Here is a 19,877-nt window from a genome sequence, read left to right on the forward strand (position 1 = left end):
GCAGGAGGAGGGAGAACAGCTGGGGTGATGGTAGGTGACAGTTGGACCAGTTCTGAGCTACCTTTTTCAAAAACATCCAGGGGCACCTGGGTGGCTAAAGCATCCAACTTCGGCTCAGGTCACATTCTCGCGGTTTGTGGGTTTGAGCCCTGCATCGGGCTTCGTGCTGACAGCTCAGAACCTGGAGCCTGCTTCAGATTCTGTGTCTCCCTCTCTCTCTGCCCCTGCCCCACTCACACTCTGTCTCTCTTTCTCAAAAATAAACATTTAAAAATATAAAATAAAATAAATTTTAAAAATTTAAAAAATCCAGAAAAGTAGTTTTATTATTCACCTTCTGAGCTACTATGCCAGAGCAAGTTGGGTGGTACAGTGGGGAACAACAACAGCGGGGGCTTCTGCGGTGGCCCTGGGCTAAGCGCCGTGCTCACACCGGACACAAGGCTGTCTACCAGAGCGGGGAGATGAATGACTTGGAGAAATTTCTCACTTTATCTGGAACCATTTGCAGGGAGGTCCTGCTGCCATGTCATGGACCAAGTCTTGTCTTTCATGTCCAATTTGTCTAAGATGCTGTGGGGATCCACATGGGTGGCCCCAACAGCTGTGTGCCAAAAAATTAGCCAAGAGTTCCCAGATGTCACTAACAGTTAGATAGCTAAAGGAAAGGTCATGTTGTTTGCAGAAGCCAGCTGGGCCCCTGTGGAAGGCTGTGAGGTGTTGCCAAGGTCCAGATGAACACCTGTAGGGTGTCAGATGCCACAGGCCTCATCCTCAGAGTGAGGGCAGACAGAAACCCATGCATCTCAGAACTTACTGCAGGCTCAGCTTAAGATGGGGCAGTTTGCTAACTAACTAACTTTCAATAAGTTTGACCTCAGATTTGTCAGCAATTCCATTTGGAATCACTTTTTTAGAACCAAAGAATCAAAATTTCCAAGTGTAAGCATTTGGTTTGTGAGGGCCTTCTGAGACTTTCAGCTTCCTTCCAGACTTGGAGGATGCAAGGAATGCCCAGTCTCAACCCTGTCTCAAGGGGTCTTGCCCACCCCACTTTCATTTTGGTTTTGGTAGAGGCAGGAGTGACGTTGACCACCGTCTGGGTAAGGCTAGAAAGCTTCAGGCTGTTCCTGGTGTCTCCATTCAGTTGGCAAAATGATACAACCCCATAGACATGACGCGGTCAGTCTCAGTTTGCAAGACCCTGTGGGGTAGAGGGTTATGAGGAGTGAGTTCTAAGTGGGAGGGCAGTGGGTGCAGGGTGGGTGAAACGAGCAAGCAGGTGGGCCTCTATGGTCCCCATCCCTGAACCTCTCTTTTAACCATTTCAGATGCTGAGGATTCACTTAGTTTGAAAACCCCTTCCAGGGGACATAGGTGCTAAGGAAGGGAAACAGAAACTTGCTCCTCACACAGTCCTCTTTCATGGAGGAAAGAGAAAAGGACAGTCTCTAGACCCTCCAGAGTCACAGTAGAGAATCATGAGCAGGTTTAGAAAAAAAGTATTCTCCTCTACAAACTGAAGTTCAATAGAAGAACAGATTTGTTCTCTCTGTAGACTGGCTTTTTTTTTTTTTTTTTTTCACTTGCAAGACTGGCACAGGCAGGTCCATGCTCAGGGGGGAAATAGATTTCCTTACAGAGCTGAGCTGGGAGGCAGACTGAAAAGCAATCCTGTCTTCTACCAATCTGGGCAGAGCTGCAATCCGCCCACACTGCAGATTCTTGAGGATGGGCTAGCTAGGTATCTGGCTTCCTGGAAGAGACTTAGGAAGGGCTCATTGTATTCATCAGGCTGGGGCTCTGGCACCATGTGCCCAGTGGAGAAGGTGTGAGATTAGCCAGGCTCCGGCAAGCTGGGCCTGGTTAGGGAGTGGAAATGTCACAGCTCACCAGACTGAACGGAGGGGCTCCCTGCCCAGGACACTGGATACCAATCCACAGCCAGGACCAGGCCCATTCAAGCTGCAGTTGGTGGTACCATATGCAAAATATACTCTGTCTATGGCTTTGTCTACTGAGAAGAGAAATGCCACTGATTTGGAGGCAGGTCACTATCACTCCTCAGAATCACATCTTCACTCTGGCTCAAGGGGCTCAATCCCTGGGGGCTACTGACATCGCTCAGAGCTGTAGAGAAGTGTTCAACCACTATGCTGCCAATGTCCCCCTGGAAACAGGTGAAAAGAACACACTGGGAATTCCACTCAGTCTTTACAGGTCTCTGCAGGAAGACAACAGTCTTCCCCATTTCTTCCCACTGTGAGTGACACAGGTGACAGCCTAAATCCCAACCATCACCTGAGAAAGCCAGATGCTATGACCAGGCTGGGCCAAGGTGCATCATGACAGCCAGGGCTGCCTGGCTCACTTTTGAGCAGCTCCAGTTCTAAGCTATCTCGGGGAACTATCCAGGGGAGAGGTCTGGTCCCAGCTATTGATAACTCTCCTAGAACCTCATCGTCCTCAGATCTGGGCCCCAGGCATCAATTCCAGAATAATATAAGTCTCATTCCACATTCCATGACATAACAGGCTGTGAGGAAGGGAAGTGGCAGTATCTGATATGGAGCCTACTGGGAAGCAGAGGTGGACACTAAGAAATAAGACAAAAAAGAGTGAGAAACAAAACCCCTCAGAATGGGCACCATAAGCATGCTTAAGGACCACCTGGGTGGCTCAGTTGGTTAAGCGTCCAACTCATGACTTTGGCTCATGTCATGATCTCACAGTTTGTGAATGCAAACCCCATGTCGGGCTCTGCACTGACAGCAGGGAGCCTGCTTGGGATTCTCTCTCTCTCCTCTCTCTCTGTCCATCCCTCAATCTCTCTCTCTCTAAAAAATAAATAAACTTAAAAAAAAAAAAAGCCACCCAAGCTCAAAGATCAGTTTCTCTCTGTCCTGAGGACCCTCAGCCTGCTAGGACAAGTTTGGCAGATTCCAGGGGGCACATCTACCTTCATGCTTGTTGCAAGGGTTTTCCTTCCCCAGCTCTCAGGACTAGAAGGAAGCCAGGGTTTGTCCTCAGAGCCCAGGGGCCTGCACCCCACACTGGAAACACCATGCCTGTGTGCTGGGTACTGTAGTTCAGAGATAGAAGTCTTTCTCCTGTGACTAGAGAATCTCTACACTTGAGCAGGGTATCTAGAAAGGCAGGAAAATTGTACATGAAATGTGCCCAGAGAAGGAAACACTCAGCTTCCTGCACCCAGTAAACTGAGAGGAGTGAGAGAGAAAAGTTCTGTGGTAGGCAATGATATGTGCTCACGTCCAGGAGACTTTTGCAGCCACCGCCAGCAGACCACCTGCCAGGCCTTAAGGAACACACATGACATGTGAGATGGTACCTTTTCTCTCTAATGGCAGCTGGAGGAAAAGAAACCAGGTGAGAAACTACTTCTGCCCACTCAGGTCGGGAGAGGGTCAGAGCAAGACACAGCCTGTCCCTTCCCCACAGAGACTGATTGTGCCTGGAATATACACACGAGCCAGAAGTTTGCTTTCAGAAAGCTAATTATTTATTAATTACACATCAGAGAATATGCCAAGCTGCTGCTGAAATGTGAAGACGCAGGCCCCCTCCTACGGCTCGGAACAGGCACCGCATGTGCAGGAGCTGGGCAGGGGCTCCAGGGGCCGGGGCCCACCTGTGGTACCTGTTTGAGATGCAGACAGCCACATACTTGCTTTGTAGGGGTTCTGTGCAGTTCAGATGTGATGATAATTGTGACAGCTTTTGCAAGCATGAGGCACGACAGACAATTTTAAATGTGGGTGAAGGTCACCTCAGGGAAGTCAGGAAGAAGAGTTAGAAAAGAGGTCTTACTGACCATGTATTTTCTATTTTCCCCACCTAACTTGTCCTCATGTTTCGGGTAAATCCTCGCTCTGTAGCTCAGCCCTGAAAGCTGCCTTCCGAACCCACGCCCAGGACCAGCATTGGAAAAATTAGCCCCTTTCTGTACTGTACTAGTTCTAGAATGGACACCCAGTGAGTGTTCTGTCAGCCCAACCGATGCTAGAAATGGAAATGGTTCTGCAGCAGAGGAGGTCAGGATCCACATGGAGTGGTCAAAGTCTGATTTCCCTGGATTCGAATCTGGGCAGCACCCTTGGTCAATATTGATTTAAGCATTGCTAGAAATGCGAGATCTTCGTGGTAATGTGGGTCTCCTCTGCCACAGAACTAGTTTGAAAGCCAGAGTCTATATACAGTAGTTTCTACAAGGTTGATCTGTGGTTTTTCCGTGCTGTGCATCCTAATCCTTGCCCAAGGCTGATAATCTCCAAAGGCACAACCTGGTCCCACAACTGCACAGCCCCAGGAGGAGCAAGACCCTCCTATGCCATGAAAACACTGATGCTGATAGTTCTGCCTCCTAGAACCACACGGCAGATTCTTCCCCAGAATAGCCACTTCTGCCCGCTGAACTCAGAGCCCAAAGGCACAGTGCCTGGGACACCTGATACCATCCCACAAATGGCAGGAGCCCACAGCAGCAATGCCATGGCCACTTAACAGGAGCTTCCCTTGCCCTTCCCAGCCTCCTTGGCAAAAGGGCAGAGCCTTTCTTGCAGGACTCAGGCTGCCACTAGAAAGTCTACTTGAGTTTAACATCACAGAGCAACATGGGTCCTAACGCCTTCCCTCAGTAATAGGCAAACCAGCTAAATATCAACTGCAAAAGGTTTATTCTTGAGGACATCAGTGGATCAACAGATATTATACCTATTTAAGAATTGTTATGTGATGAGTAGTTCTGACATTTGGAATCACGTTATTGTTTTACATACTCAAAATCAAATCAAATCAAATCAAATCAATAAGGATGAGAGAAAAATTAGAACGCAGAGAAATAAGTTAGCCTGACTGTATTTCAGGCAAGGAACGTAACCACGCTGAAGGTGGGAAAGAAACTCACCAGAATAACTGGTTCTTTGACTATGTGCTCTCAGTCTAAAGGCAAAAATAAGTACAAATATTAAATTCTAGATATAAAGGTTGTTTTTGACAACTAGGTTCGATTCTGAATCTACTTTCTATGAATTGTAGGGTTGAGCAAATAAGTAAATATATATGGGAGTTAAGTTTCTCACGGTTGAAGAAGGGAATTACAACAAAAGAAAGAGGAATGAACAGAAGAATGAACCCTGGGTGATGGACTGGAATGAGAAGTATCAGTTTGAACTTGTGGTTTTTAATATAGATAGAAAAATGTAGAGCTGGATGTGTGTGTGTGTGTGCATGTATGCCTTCTCTCTGTCCACCTGAAGGCTCTATAAGCAGAAACACCCCAGTAGCGATGCACATACCTAGCACCCAGATCTTGGTCTTTAAATACCATTCCTCACTTTCTTTTTTTTTAATTTTTAAATTTTTTTATTTTTTAAAAAAATATTTATTTATTTTTGAGAGAGCACAAGTCAGGGAGGGGTGGAGGGAAGGTGACAGAGGATCCTAATTGGGCTCTGCATTGACAGAGCAAGCCCAATGTGGGGCTCAAACTCACAAACCACGACATCATGACCTGAGCCAAAGTCGAATGCTCAACTGACTGAGCCCCTCAGATGCCCCCTATTCCTTGCTTTAAGTAACCAAGACTCTTTGGAGAAATGGTTGATTCAAGGCTAGGGAAGAGAAAGTACAAAATGAGCCTGGAATATTTTGTGCCAGAAAGCAAGAAAGCGATGAAAAAGAAAAGGATATGTTATAAGGACATAGGAACTAGCCTGAAGGGAACTGGCCAACTCGGGAATAATTTGAGCATCAAAATAATAACAGCAGGAGAATATTTATGTAATAAAATAAGAATCTGAGTCCATGCAGATGTAAATAAATGAATAAATTAAAATATGAGGAAGAAGGGAAAGTCCTTCATTACAGTAGAAGACTGATTGGCATCTGTAGAAGGAGTGATGGCATTAGAAATGTCACCATTTTGTAATCATGACAGTGACAACTGATTCTGTCAAGAATCATCCATGACTGGGGTGCCTGGGTGGCTCAGTCAGTTAAGTGTCCAACTCTTGATTTCAGCTCCGGTCATGATCTCACGGTTTGTGAGATCAAGCCCCGCTTCCAGCTCTATGTTGACAGCACAGAGCCTGCTTGGGATTCTCTCTCTCTCCCACTCTCTGCCCCTCTCCCACTCATGCACGCATGTGCATGCTCTCTCTCTCCCGAAATAAATAAATAAACTTTAAAAAAAAAAAAAAGAGAATCATCCATGGATACCGATGCCAGTGGGTGAAAGACTAATGAGGAACAGGATATTTCCACAGTCTCAAAGTATCCCCAACAAATTGTTTATTAATTACAAAAGGAAAATCAGTAACTTTAGAGTGGATTAACTTAGCAGACACCACTTTAAATAAATAACCAAAGTGAACATCACCAAAAATGAGATGAACAGAAGTCCTGTACATCTTAGAGAGGAACACAACTATCACTCTAGAGCATTCCTGCCAAAAATACAAAACCTATATCCTATTGTGAGGGGTCATGTCTCAAAGTGAGAGATGTTCCACAAAATAACTGACTTGTGTTCTTCAAAAAATGTCAAGGTCATGCAAGACCAAGAAAGTCTAAGTAACAGTTCTAGATTAAAGAATAGTATGGGGTGCCTGGGTAGCTCAGTTGGTTGAGCATTCGGCTTTTGATTTGGGCTCAGGTCATGATCTCAGTTTGTGAGTTTGAGCCCCATCGCAGTTTGTGAGTTTGAGCCCCACATCAGTCTCTGCACTGACAGTGTGGAGCCTGCTTGGGATTCTCTCTCTCTCCCACTCTTTCCGCCCCTCCTCACCTTCTCTCAAAATAAATAAACTTAATAAAAAAATTATTTTAAAAAAAGGTAGAGACGTGGCAACTATGTGCAATGTGTAATCCTGGACTGGACTCTGGGCCAGGGAAGAAATGTTATAGGATATTAGGGGGATAACTGGCAAAACTGGAATGCTGGAATGTGGAATGATGGATTAGATAATAGGATTACCAATATTACATTTCCTGATCTTGATAAATATACTGTGGTTAGGCAAAAGAAAATTCTTGTTCTTAGGAAACACACACTGAAGAATTCATAGATAGAGGTACATGGTGTATACAAATTACTCGCAAATGGTTTAGGGAAAAATATAGAATATAATATATATTAGAATATGTAGACATATATATATGTGTATATATATATACATAAATGGAATAGAAACAGAGGGCATACTAATGATAAAGCAAAAGGACAAAATGTTAACAACTGGTGAAATCTGAGTCAAGAGTATATGAGCATTCTTTGTGCTACTGCAACTTTCTATGACTATGAAATTTTATCAAAATGTTAAAGTTTAAAAATAAATAAATAGTAAGTTCAACAAAAGCTATATTTATACAAGGAGCCCAGACACTTATAAAAAAAAAAATAGCTTGTGTATTCCTGTGCCCAACATGAAACAGATTTTTATTACATGTGAGTTAGCTGAATGAATGAATGAATGAATGAATGAATAAATGTGCTTTAGAAAGTAACATTAGACACCTCTTTCAAAATGGCAGATAAAGCACTGCTGTGCCTTCCAAATTACCATGAAAATGACAGAAAAGATGTGTTGTGTTTTTTTTTTAAGTGTAAAAGTATACTTATAACTAGAAGGGGAAAAGAAACAAGTGCCAGCAGCAGATTAGACATTTGAGGAAATTCTACAGATGGGCTTAGAGGGGTAAGAAGAAGCAAAAGAAGGAGAAGCAGGGCAGCTGAGAGAAAGGCTGCCTTCCAAAGCACCTGAGAAACTCCAAGTGCAGAGCCGGCCATCCCTGGGCGTGGACACAGACAGGGCAATCACTGGCCATGACTTTATCTTGGAGCCTTTGTCGTGTGTATGGAAGTAACATGTGTATGGCACTTACAACATTGAAGACAGGGTTGGTAAAGGGCCTAGGTGCTTGCCAAGTTCCTGCATTTTACATTGACGTGGTACAGTCTTAACTCTAAATAAACCGTGAAAAGTTTGATTTGTACACTTAATCCCTAGAACAGCCGTTCTCAAACTTTTTGGTCTCAAGGCCCCTTTACATTCTTAAAAATTATCAAGGACTCCAGAGAGAGCTTTTTGTTTAGGTGTGTTATATCTATCAACATTTACCATATTAGAAACTTACAGGAAGATATTTTTAAATATTTATTAATCATTTCAATATAACAGTAATAATAAGCTCACTATCTGTTAAAATAAATTACCTATTCTCATGAAAAATAACTACTTTCCAAAACAAAAAAGTTTAATGAAAAGAGGCCTTGTTATACATTTTGCCTATCATCTTAATGTCTGGTCTGACACAACACAGCTGGATTCTCATATCTACTTCTGCGTTCAGTCTGTTGTAAAATGTTTTTGAAATACATGCAAACAATTTGGCCTCCCACAGTTCTATACTTAGACAAGGGAAGAGTAATTAGTACCACTGATCCCTACGTGAAAAAAATTACCGTCCCCCAGAAGAAAAGAGAATTACAAAACAGAGTGACATACTATATAAGAAACAGCTGTAGCCACACAGGGCCAGGATAATGAAAGGAAACTTGAAAGAAATGAAGACCCTGTTGCTCAGAGGCAGCAAAGCTTTAATAACTTAATATCATGTTTTCTTCTCCATGAGTCCAAGAATATCACTTGGTTATCCAGTTAAACATACACACACCCCTCACTATTGTAAATGCCATCCTAAATTTTTTTAATGTTTACTTATTTTTGAGAGAGACACATAGAGAGAGAGAGAGAGAGCGTGCACAAGCCGGGAAGGGGCAAAGAGGGGGAAACAGAGGCTGGGTCTGCACTGACAGCAGTGAGTCCCACGGGCGAGGGTGGGGGAGGGGGGACAAACTCACGAAATGTGAAATCATGACTTGAGCTGAAGTCGGGCACTTAACCAACTGAGCCACCCAGTTGCCCGTAAATGCCATTTCTAGGTTTAAAATTTTTATAAACAACTACAACAAATGTGGAAATGTTCATTATAATTACAGGAAGAAATATATAAATTTTATAAACCTTGACAATGTAAAAATAATAATCCAACTAATAAAAAAATTAGAAAGGAAATGGGGTAAAGGGATGGAAGAATAAATGTTCCAATGTCTTCTTTTTGTTAGATCAGGAAGCAATAAGTAAATGATTCATAAATTGATAACTTGGGGCACCTGGGTGGCTCAGTCGGTTAAGTGTCTGACTTTGGCTCAGGTCATGATCTCATGGCTCATGAGTTTGAGCCCCGCATCAGGCTCTGTGCTGACAGCTCAGAACCTGGAGCCTGCTTCAGATTCTGTGTCTCCTTCTCTCTCTACCACTCCCCCACTCATGCTCTGTCTCTTTCTCAAAAATAAACATTAAAGAAATTTTTTAATAAACTGATAACTTGGTCAAGAAATGAAGGCATAAATATATTACTTAAAGGTACAATGATAACCACCATGCAAAATAAAAATGAGAAACCATAAGCATAAGCAGTGGATGTCTCTGGAAAGTGTGGGTGAAGGAAGAAGGGCAGAAGACTTAACTTTTTATATCATTCTCTATTGTTTGAATTGTTTTTTTATTACATGCATACAGTACTTTTTAAAAAATGTTTACTTATTTATTTTGAGAGAGAGTGTGTGTGCACAAGTACAAAGAGGGAGAGAGAGAATCCCCAGCAGGTTCCTCACTGTCAGCACAGAGCCCAGCACAGGACTCAATCTCACAAACTGTGAGATCATGACTTGAGCAGAAATGAAGAGTCAGACACTTAACCAACTGAGCCACCCAGGCACCCCTTGTTGTTCTTAAACAACAGTAAATCTCCTTTGCGGAAAGTGTCATACATAGTTCTTTACTTACACTTGACTGGATATTAAGGCTGTTTAGGGAACTGAGATATAGATGGATAGAGAAAATGTAGGGAGAAGAGTGAAAGAAAGAAATCTCATAATTGGCCTTCTATAGTCTAATCTGTTAGTTCATGGGGATTTAGTTAAATTTCTGATATTTAAAAAAAAATTTTTAATGTTTATTTATTTTTGAGAGAGAGAGAGAGCAAGGGAGGGCAGAGAGAGAGGGAGACCCAGAATCTGAAGCAGGCTCCAGGCTCTGAGCTGTCAGCACAGAGCCTGACGCAGAGCTCAAACTCACCAACCACAAGATTATGACCTGAGCCAGTTGGGTGCTTAACTGACTGAGCCACCCAGGTAAATTTCCTATACTTTATTTATGTTTATTTATTTTTGAAAGAGAGAGAAAGCGCACACATGCACATGTGTGTGAGCGAGCGGGCGAGGGGCAGAGAGAGAGGGAGAGAGAGAGAGAATCCCAGGCAGGTTCCACACTGTCAGTACAGAGCCCCACATGGGGCTCCATCTCATGAACAGTGAGCTCATGACCTGAGCCAAAATCAAGAATTGGACCCTTAACCACTGAGCCACCCAGGTTCCCCAGTAATCCTGGTTTTAACTCAACCTCATTTTTTGCAGCACCAAAAGATACCTGTGGTTTGAATCACATTTTATTTATTTATTCATATTTTTGTAATGTTTATTTAATTATTTTGAGAGAGAGCAGGGGAGGGGCAGAGAGAGAATCCAGAGCAGGCTCCATGCTGTCAGCATGGAACCCGACACAGGACTCAATCCCATGACCCTGGGATCATGACCTGAGCCAAAATCAAGAATCAGACAACGAATCCAGCCTCCAAGGCGCCTCTGAGTCACATTTTAAATGTGTCAGATGGACAGGATACTTAAAGTGAAGTCTTTTGTAAAATTGATGTCTGTTCTTAAAATCTGTGTATCTTTTAAGAGAAATTATAATGTGGTTTTGCTATGTGTTGTTCTTTACTGTAACTGCCTAAAATAAAAAGTGAAGCTTACTCAAAATGAGACATGGCTTTCTGTTTTAGGTTAAATTTTACAGACACTGGGATTCACATTAGAGCAAATTTATCACCTGCACCAGACATAACTATTTTTTCCAGAGTGAGGGTTGCTAAGGCCACCAGTGCCTCCGGTTTATCAGAAAGCACCTAAGTCCTGTAACTGCTGACAGGGACTGTTTAGTAAAGAACATCACAGGTTTTTTTTTACACAGACCAGGGGTTTTTACACCACTATATTTTTCTCTTTATGCCTGTAAAGAAAAAAAACATGCACACACCAAAATAAGAACAAAAGAAATGAAAATAGGACCTTTCTCCTGAGAAATAGAAATGCCAAGCATTATTTTCTTGGAAATGCATCAGAGCCTATATAGGTGCCACCTCTGAAGAATTTTGTCAAACTATTCTAAAGCATACCACCATAGTCCTTTGATTAGGTATTAAATCCATAATCACCATAGTCCTTTGATTAGGTATTAAAACTCAGAAAGAAAAAAATTAAGAATTAGTTTCAATTGTACACTCGGTAATGATTGAGGAGCAAAAAGAGATATTGAATTATACTCGGGTATGTATATTTCCTTAAATCTTACTACAATTATTTAATACTGTTCTGTGAATGTAGAAGTATCTGGTGTTTCAACTGTTATCCTGAAGAGATATATTTTGGTTAGAGAAAGGATAAAATTAATGGAAAAATATCCACCCCATAGGAAGTCACAACGTTCAATCAGGCCACACCAGGGAGTAAGCACCACCTAGTGGCACCTTACTCAAATTACAAGAATAGTATTTCAGAGTTAGTAGGATTCTCCTTACAAGCCCCAGCCTATTAAAAGATGACAAGGACTGTGTTTTTTACATATCTGGCCATGAATAAAATGTACCCTAAGGCAGTAAGAAGTTATAAGTCTCCTAGTCTGTCCATTCACAGCTAGGCAGAATGTAGGAATCATCTTTTTCCTTTCCTATATCTTATGACATTATAACATCTTAAAAATCTTGCTGACCGAGGAAAGATTGACCCTCCCAGGGCTGACCAATTCTTAGAGATAGGAGAGGGCTGGCCAGGAGCATGCCTTTCCTATGCAAACCAACCAACTCTGAGTCTGTCTCCCAAATCACCCCTTTTTATCTAACCTTCATACAACAAGTGAATATTTCCCCTGGCCTAACCCACCCCAGGGCCAGGCACTAGGCAACTAGAGAACACCCCATAGCCCAAAGCCCACCAGAAGTATTCCAACTAGCCAATCCTAAACTGCCTTGCCCTGATTTTCCCATGGAAAAGGCTGTGGTCCAGGCTCTCCCCTAGCTCCTGCTTCTGCCTCCTAGCCAGAGCCTGATGCTTCCCCTGTGGCCATGCATGGCATGGGATCCTCACCTCCTTCTTTTGGGAAATGAAAATAGTAAAATTTCAATGTTATTGACCTCTTCATGTCATCACTCAATCCCCTCCATAAATGAAGATTCTGTGGGTATAAATGAGACAGGATTGTACTTAATTCATTTCAGTGAAGAATCACTTCCATCACAGTCTCTAGGGAACCTTCATTCATAAAATGTCTCCATTCCCCTTTGTACAAATATGCAGCATTTTTGGCTCAAATGTCATTTTTGGGGTTGACCTTCTAGGCTAAGTAGCAAACAAGGGCTATAAAATGGAAAGAGAGAGCAACAAAGAGGTGAGAGCAGGAAGGGTGACAGTGCCCACATGAAAGCCTCAGACTCAACACTGAGAACCAGTTCTGTCCCTTCTTCTCTCCCAGATTCCAGGACTGTGAGCCTCTTTTCTTCTGCCATCTCCAAAAGTTCATTCTGTCCGGGTACCTTTGGTGGCTTGGCAGTGAAGCTACCAGCTGAAGCTTCAAGGCTTCATGTGCATGGAGTCCCTTCCAAAGATTATACCTAATTTTGTATTTGTGATTTGTATCTTAAGACAATGTCTAAAATCAGACAAGCTTCATGCTCTACAAAAACTGGGAAGGCAAGAGGGGTCATGGCTCCAAGGACCCCCGAGACCCCTGATGTGAGCCCTTCTCTTCTGCCCAACTATTTAGGGCCTCAGTTTCTTTATCCGTAAAAGGAGGGGCGAACAGAGCAGTTTTGTCTTAAGTTCCCTTTTCCTTTCTCCTTAGTTATATTCATTTCTCTACATACTAACAAAGCAATACCCTAGAACCTCACATGTGGCTCCCAAGGCTCACTCCGAATATTGGTGTTTTAAAGATTCCAAAACAGGCCTGATAAACACATGGCAAAAACACAAGCCAGTTCTTCACTGTACACTGGCTGATGGGGGCACAGAAAACCAAAGCAAAGCTTTTGCAATGAAGCCTGACACCAATGCTCAAAATTATACTATAACCTAAAGACAGGATGCATTACGCTAAATCCAGAGCTGTGGTACGGGTTAGCACTTGTGGTTCTAGCCTATCTCTGCCACTTGTTGCACATGTCTTCTGACAAGTCATTCAACACCTTTGGCCTTGTTTCTTGACATGCTGAGGAAGGGGACTGGGCCAGCGGTCTCTGAGAACCCCTCTGCCTCTTAAAATGTTTGCTTCTATCTGCCTCTCTTGTTAGTGCTACCTCATTGCTCTCCAGTGTCCCACAATATGACCACACTCTCTTTTTTGCCCTTACCATCCTAAGCTAACCTGGGTACGCCACTGACTTGAGGCAGAGAAAACAGGGAGAGAGCACAGGATGAGAGGACAGAGAAAGGAAAGGGAGGGCAAGGAAGTCAGGCAATGCTGGGTGGGGCATGTTCAGGGTCAGACACGGCTCACCCCCCGGAAGTCAACCTGGAAACACCTCCTCCTACACATAGGCCAGATGCCATGGCTCTACCAGGGCACCTACTTCCTGGGTCTTCATCAGGCTCTTTTCCAGGGTGATAAGCTCAGGTCAGCCAGACTTTAGCAACCAGATTTCCTAAAGAAGGGTCCTCATAGACTATTCCTACAGGAGCCAAATCTCTTGGAAGAAAGCTAGATGGGGAGGAAAGAACACAAGTCACTCATACTAGCTAATCTGCAGCGTTTGGTGACTTGTTTGCATCCCATAGCGTAACACAGGTCCCCTTTAAGTTTCTCTGGAGACCATCTAACCCTGGGAGAAGGAAGACAAGAACCTCAGATTCATTGGAGGCATTCCTTATTCCATAGCAGTTAAGGGATTTCAGTTTTAACATCTCCAGCAATAGCTATTACTGAAGATCCTGGCAATAATATGCACTCAATAAATCCACGGTAAGCTGAGCTCAATATTCTCACTATTCCCCATGCTAAAAGCTTTTGATCCTGCTGGACTTCAGACCTCACTGAGCATGTCTATTTGCTATCTCTCCCTGTCTCAGGCCACCTGCTTTCTCCTGCCAGCTTAATCTTCCTGACATATCATGTCCACCACAGTCCTCTCTGTCCAGGGACTGGCAGAGACAAGCATGGAATATATGGTTTTTAGCCTTCCATTCTCCTCCCTCTGGCTCCAGCTGTTCCTTAACTTCCCAGGCCCATGTTTCACAAACAGTGTACTCTACTGGGTTTCAGTGTGAAATCTGCTTCATCCAGTCACTGAACACACACTGTATTTAGTGCTCACCATGTGACGGGCTCTGGGCCAGATCTTTACACATATGGCATAAAAGCCTTGAAAATCAGGTACTCCCACCCCATCTCACAGTTGTGGAAGCAGAGTTGGAGCCCTGAATAACTTGCCCAAAGGTCCAGCACAACCAGTGACAAAGTCAGAATTTGGAACCCAGCTTCTCAGGTTCAAGTCATGTTAGTGAAGCACCTGAGGACAGAGGTTGCCAGAACAAGACCTGTACCTGCCAGAGATTCAGTAGGTTCCCAAACATGCACACATACACACATACTTACACACAATCTCAAGCCACTCCACAACCATCTGGGTCTAGAAAGTGTCCCATCTTCCTCAGCTCACCCAGCCCACCCAGCCTGCTATCCTGGACAATGCCCCACATTCTGGTTTCAGCCACTGAAATAATTCTGGATTTGGGATTCAAGTCTTTGCTGTGCTGAGTTCTGCATTAATTCCCCAACTGAACCTTCTGATTACTTATTATCATTCTGTACATTATGTACATTCTGGAACAAATACATACTCCTCACCCTAGTTTTATTATTAGCCAACATTCACTGGCTGCTCACTATTGAACCAAGCACTACACTAAATATTTACATGAATTATCTCTTTTAATCTTTGTAACTCTCTTTATTGTAGCCATTTTATAGGTGAGGAAACAGAGACTTAGCTAAGTAACTTGTCCAAGGTCACAAATCACAAAGTATTAGTCAGTACTTGAATCCAGGCAGCCCATGTATGCTTGACCACCATACTATTAACCTGATCTACGGCCTCAGGTCCCAGCTGGTCCACTTACTACTGACCAACACACACACACACGCACACACACGCACGCACACACCACCTGGTCTTGAGATAATTAAAGCGAAACTAAGAGTCCATTAATTCACCTCTCCACCTAACTCACAAGCATCACCACTGTGGCCAAATATCCTAAGAGCTACTTTCTAGTCACAGTGACCAAGAGAAGAGCAGATCTGAACTGAAGGATTTGGCACAGGGTGCTGCCTTCTTATTCCTCCGTCCTTCAAACTCCAAAGCTCCTAGCAGAATTCCTGACTACCAAGGCTGGAGTGAAGGTAGAAAAAGGTTCATAGGAAACTTGGAGGGCCAGCCACTCCCAGAGTTCAGCTTCACATGTTAGCTACCCAACCGGCTACCTGCTCTCCACACAGGCCTCTGGTTTGCCATCTGAGTGGCTCTGTTTCACCGCTAGGGCAAGAGACAAAGAGAAGAAAGGCCTTGGCAATAAGCACGCTTGGGTTCTAAGTGCCTCTGTTTTTCTCATCTGTCAAACCAAAATAATCATATTTCTTCCAGAATGTGTTATGAAGATTAAATTAAGTAATGCATATGAAATGTTCATTACGTAATAAGCACCCACCAATCGGTAGTATCATTTTCCTACCTGTTCAGCCTGGGATGTGTTACCTGGCTTCACCATATATGTTCTACTGCCACCAATACTTCGACACCTAATGCAGATGGCAGCTCCCTCAATCTCTAGTGAGCTCAGTTCAGTTAAGTAGAACCAGCACTAACTGAACATTTTCTATATGCTAAACACTAATGACAGGTATTGAGGATGCAACAATGAATCAGGGGTTCACAACCATAAGGGAGATAGGAAAGGAACAGCTTGTTTCAATGCTACACAGTAAGTGCAGTGATAGAGCATGTGCCTGGAGCAGGGGAGCAGAGTCAGATCATGGAAGGCTTTGGGGGCCAAGAGTTTGAGCTGAATTCTGAAAGCAGTAAGAAGCCATTGAAAGGCTTTTAGCAAAGCAGTCGAATGTATAGATTTCTGCTGTAGAAAGGAGCAATGTGGAGAAAGAGGTTAGGAGAGTATGAATAATCCAATTCAGAAATGGTGCTCAGGACAAGACAGTGCAACGGAGACAGAGAAAAAGGATGAATTTCAAGCATCAAGTGAACACCAAAGGCCTTGACACTGAACACTGTCCAGTCCCTCAATATTTGAAGATTGAGGGAGAGGGAGATGGAGAGAGGGAATACAAAGCCCTTTGTATCTACCACATTTTTAAAAGCAACTCTTTTGGGGCACCTGGGTGGCTCATTTGGTTGAGCATCCGACTTCGGCTCAGGTTATGATCTCGTGGTTTGTGAGTTCAAGCCCCGCATCAGGCTTGGTGCTGAGAGTTCAGGGCCTGGAGCCTGCTTCAGATTCTGTGTCTCCCTCTCTCTCTGTCCCCTCCCCCTCTCCCTCTCTCTCCCTTTCTCTCTCTTTCTCTCTCTCCCAAAAAATAAACATTAAAATATTAGAAATAAGTAAATAAAAATAAAAAGAACTCTCTCTTGGTGCACTTATGACAATTTAATTTGCATTGTGGGCATCTACTGCTTGTTTATTTGCTCAACCAACTAACATTCATCATCCACTTAAATGCCAGGCACTGCCTCAGGTACTTGGAGGGTTCCAGTGACAAGTCAGTTAAGAGAGAAGTATCAGCAAAGACCACCAAAGGGGAAAGACACAAGCACAGAGCCTGGGGAATGGTGACTTTTGGCTGGCATGTGGGGCACAAAGAAGATTCAAGGGACTAGGCTTGAAACTCCAGCAGGATCAGCCTGTGCAGGACCTAAGCTAAGGAGTTTGAGCTCTGAGTAGCGGACACATGGAGCCACTGAAGGTTTTTAACAGGGGAGAGAGGGGTACAGGTGAGCTTCAACAGATCCTTCTCACAAAGATGAATCAAGAATATCTTGTCTCTTTTTTTGGAATCCCTGTGGACAAGAGCCTCATATTTTTCATGTAGGCATCTTTCTCATGCCCAACATGGCAGCCATTATTTCAGAAGTGGTCCACTAATACATGTGAAGTGTGTTAACACTCACGTATAGTCTTACATAGCTAAAGAAAACACATGAGAAGCTGGTCAAGCTAAATAAATGTGAAGACCCCTGACAAATCAAGGTCTCTCTAATGGTCCTCGGCCACACAAAGAGCATGGCCACAGGCCTTTCCATCCAGGAAAGAACAGCTCTGGGCAGGCATTCTGCCGAGTCTCCAGTCTCTCACTTCTCAGCAGCATGAAAACTGGCAGAGTTGAATGTCAGGAGCTAAGTACAAGGGTGTGGGGTACAGCCCTGGACCTGCCAGGGGGAGAGGAGCAGTACCCTGTGCTGAGTACTCACCATCTGTCAGCCACCATGCTGCATTTTTCACATGTACCCATGAACCTGAAGAGGGGGTAACTGGCCAGTTTGGATTCCCCCACCAACTTACAACACCTCCTGCCTCATCTGCCCTTTGTCTCAAGACCCCCAGGTTCTGGAGCCTGCTCTCTTGCTATTGTTTGAGGGCTTGAGTTGATCCTCTCCCTTCATGGCAGGCTTATTCCCCGCACCCCATTATAATGCCAGAACCCCTCCTGCCCTTCTCTACAAAGCATGAGAGAAATCCAAGGGATGGTGAAAACTTCAAGGTTGAGTGATCATTAAATAGCAAGACCACTGCAGGTAGTTTCCTGATTAACACCTAAGCATGGCTTTTTATTTTTTAAAGGAATTAACTGTATTTCTGCAGAGAACTCCTTCAGTTCCATAGCTATGTTGAATATTTACTACAACTAATGATCAACAGGGAAAGAAAAAAAAAAAAAAAAGACCTGCAGACATCAGGAAATCCAGAAATCCATTTGGCTTCAGCATATATGAGTTTTTCAGAAATAAATTTACCTCCTTGCACGGGTTTGATTCAAAAGTAAAAGGAGTTCATATTATCTAAGTCCTCACTCTGTTCATGGAAAACCTCCATGGGGCAAGAAGGAATGCTCAGGATTCAAAACCCATTACAAATAATACCAAAGAAGATTTTCTGCACACAGATGATTAAGAGTTGGCTTAATATTTTCTTGATTAAGCGAGAATACCAAAATAAACTTCTGAGATAATTACTTTTAAAATAGTCTACCATAAAGTTTCCATTCAGCTTCTTGTCTGGGTGCCCCTTGTTGGATCTCAGACCCCCGCAAGGCACAAGCCTACCTGTTGGGCTGCCTCATGGAAGAGTTCCTGCACTTGAGACATCTGGGCTGTTCTCCTGGAAATGGGGTCCTGGTGGTCTGGGTGGGGAGACCCCTCTGGAAAGTAAACACCATCTTTGGTCAGGCTGGCTCTTCTTCCCTCCATCCGTAGAATCCATCCTTTCTTCATACACCACACACAGCCCTGACCAAGGAAGGGACCTTGTTCTACCTCATCTGGAAACACCCCTTTCCTCTCTTTGGTACCCAAATCTATTCCACACATCTTTCAGAACCTCCCTGTGCTCACACCTTGCTGTCCTGGAGCCACACTTGCCCCCAGAGCTTTCTTCCCTGAGCTCCTTCAGTATGGGGGTCAGAGCCAGCTGCCAGTTTACCCAGCCCCAGAGGACACAGTCTGACACTCCCCTCTCATCCTTGTGAACCCCTCTGTCCACAGCAAAGGCAGAACTGGCTCCCTAGAACTGGTTGCAGGTAGTGAGTGAATACAGATTGGTCCATGGGCGGAGGGAGACAGAGGAGTTTAGGTGGTTCTTTGAAGGTCCCCTCTGGAGCAGGGCCAGAAAGGGTAGGGGAGTGGAGACAGCAGGTAAGCAAAAGAGGACTGAGCATCATTATAAGAGCTTGGTTCTCTTCAGACGGGCAGTCTTCCCCTTGGTACCAGAACCAGCTTTCCCTGGAGCAGGGACTTTGCGCCCTGCCTGTTCGCCCCTTTCCCTAGCACTGGGATGGGACAGAGACAGGGCTCATGACATTTTGGAAGGAGAAAAGGGAGAATGAGGGGGGGTTTGGGGGCAGAGTTTGTCATGTGAGAAGAACACGATCAATGACAGCAGCCAGAGAAGGCGAGAAGGGAAAGAGTATTCCAAGAAAAGAGCTGGGAGCTGGGGGCCGGGAGACTGCGAGGATTTGGCGGGCTGCGGAGACGAGCTGGGTGTGAGGGAGACCCCAGAAAGGTCCCCGCGGCTCTCGGCCCCGCTGCCAACGCACAGCCAGGCGAGTCTGGAGCGAGGCGCGCTGGGCCTGGCTTGACCCCCGCCGCTCGGGCCCTCGGTGTGCGGAAAAGGACCCCCAGGTTTCCGGAGAGCCGCTCCGGGTCCGCAGCCCTGGCTCCCGCGCGTCTCAGTCAGCATCCCCACTTCTGCGAATCCCAGATGGAGCAGCCCACACCCGCCTCTCGATCCTGGGGAGAACCCACCATTCCTCTTCTGGGCGCGGGGCAGGCACGCGCGCGTCCGAGTGTCCGCGTGCAAACGCTCAGGTGCACACGCGCGCCCCGTGACGCGGGGGCGGGGCGGGGATTACCTGAGCAGGTGGCAACGCCGGGTTCCCTTACTACCGGACAGAGCTCCTCCA

The 19,877-nt window shown here is 44.6% G+C and overlaps 1 pseudogene; it reads right to left on the bottom strand.

Annotated features, from left to right (window-relative positions):
* Positions 1–650: 650 nt before the first annotated feature.
* LOC125921577 (transcription cofactor vestigial-like protein 1) lies at positions 651–19,654 on the bottom strand (annotated as a pseudogene).
* Positions 19,655–19,877: the final 223 nt, after the last annotated feature.

Source organism: Panthera uncia, chromosome C2 (genome assembly GCF_023721935.1).
Source record: "Panthera uncia isolate 11264 chromosome C2, Puncia_PCG_1.0, whole genome shotgun sequence".
In the NCBI taxonomy this organism is placed as follows: Eukaryota; Metazoa; Chordata; class Mammalia; order Carnivora; family Felidae; genus Panthera; species Panthera uncia.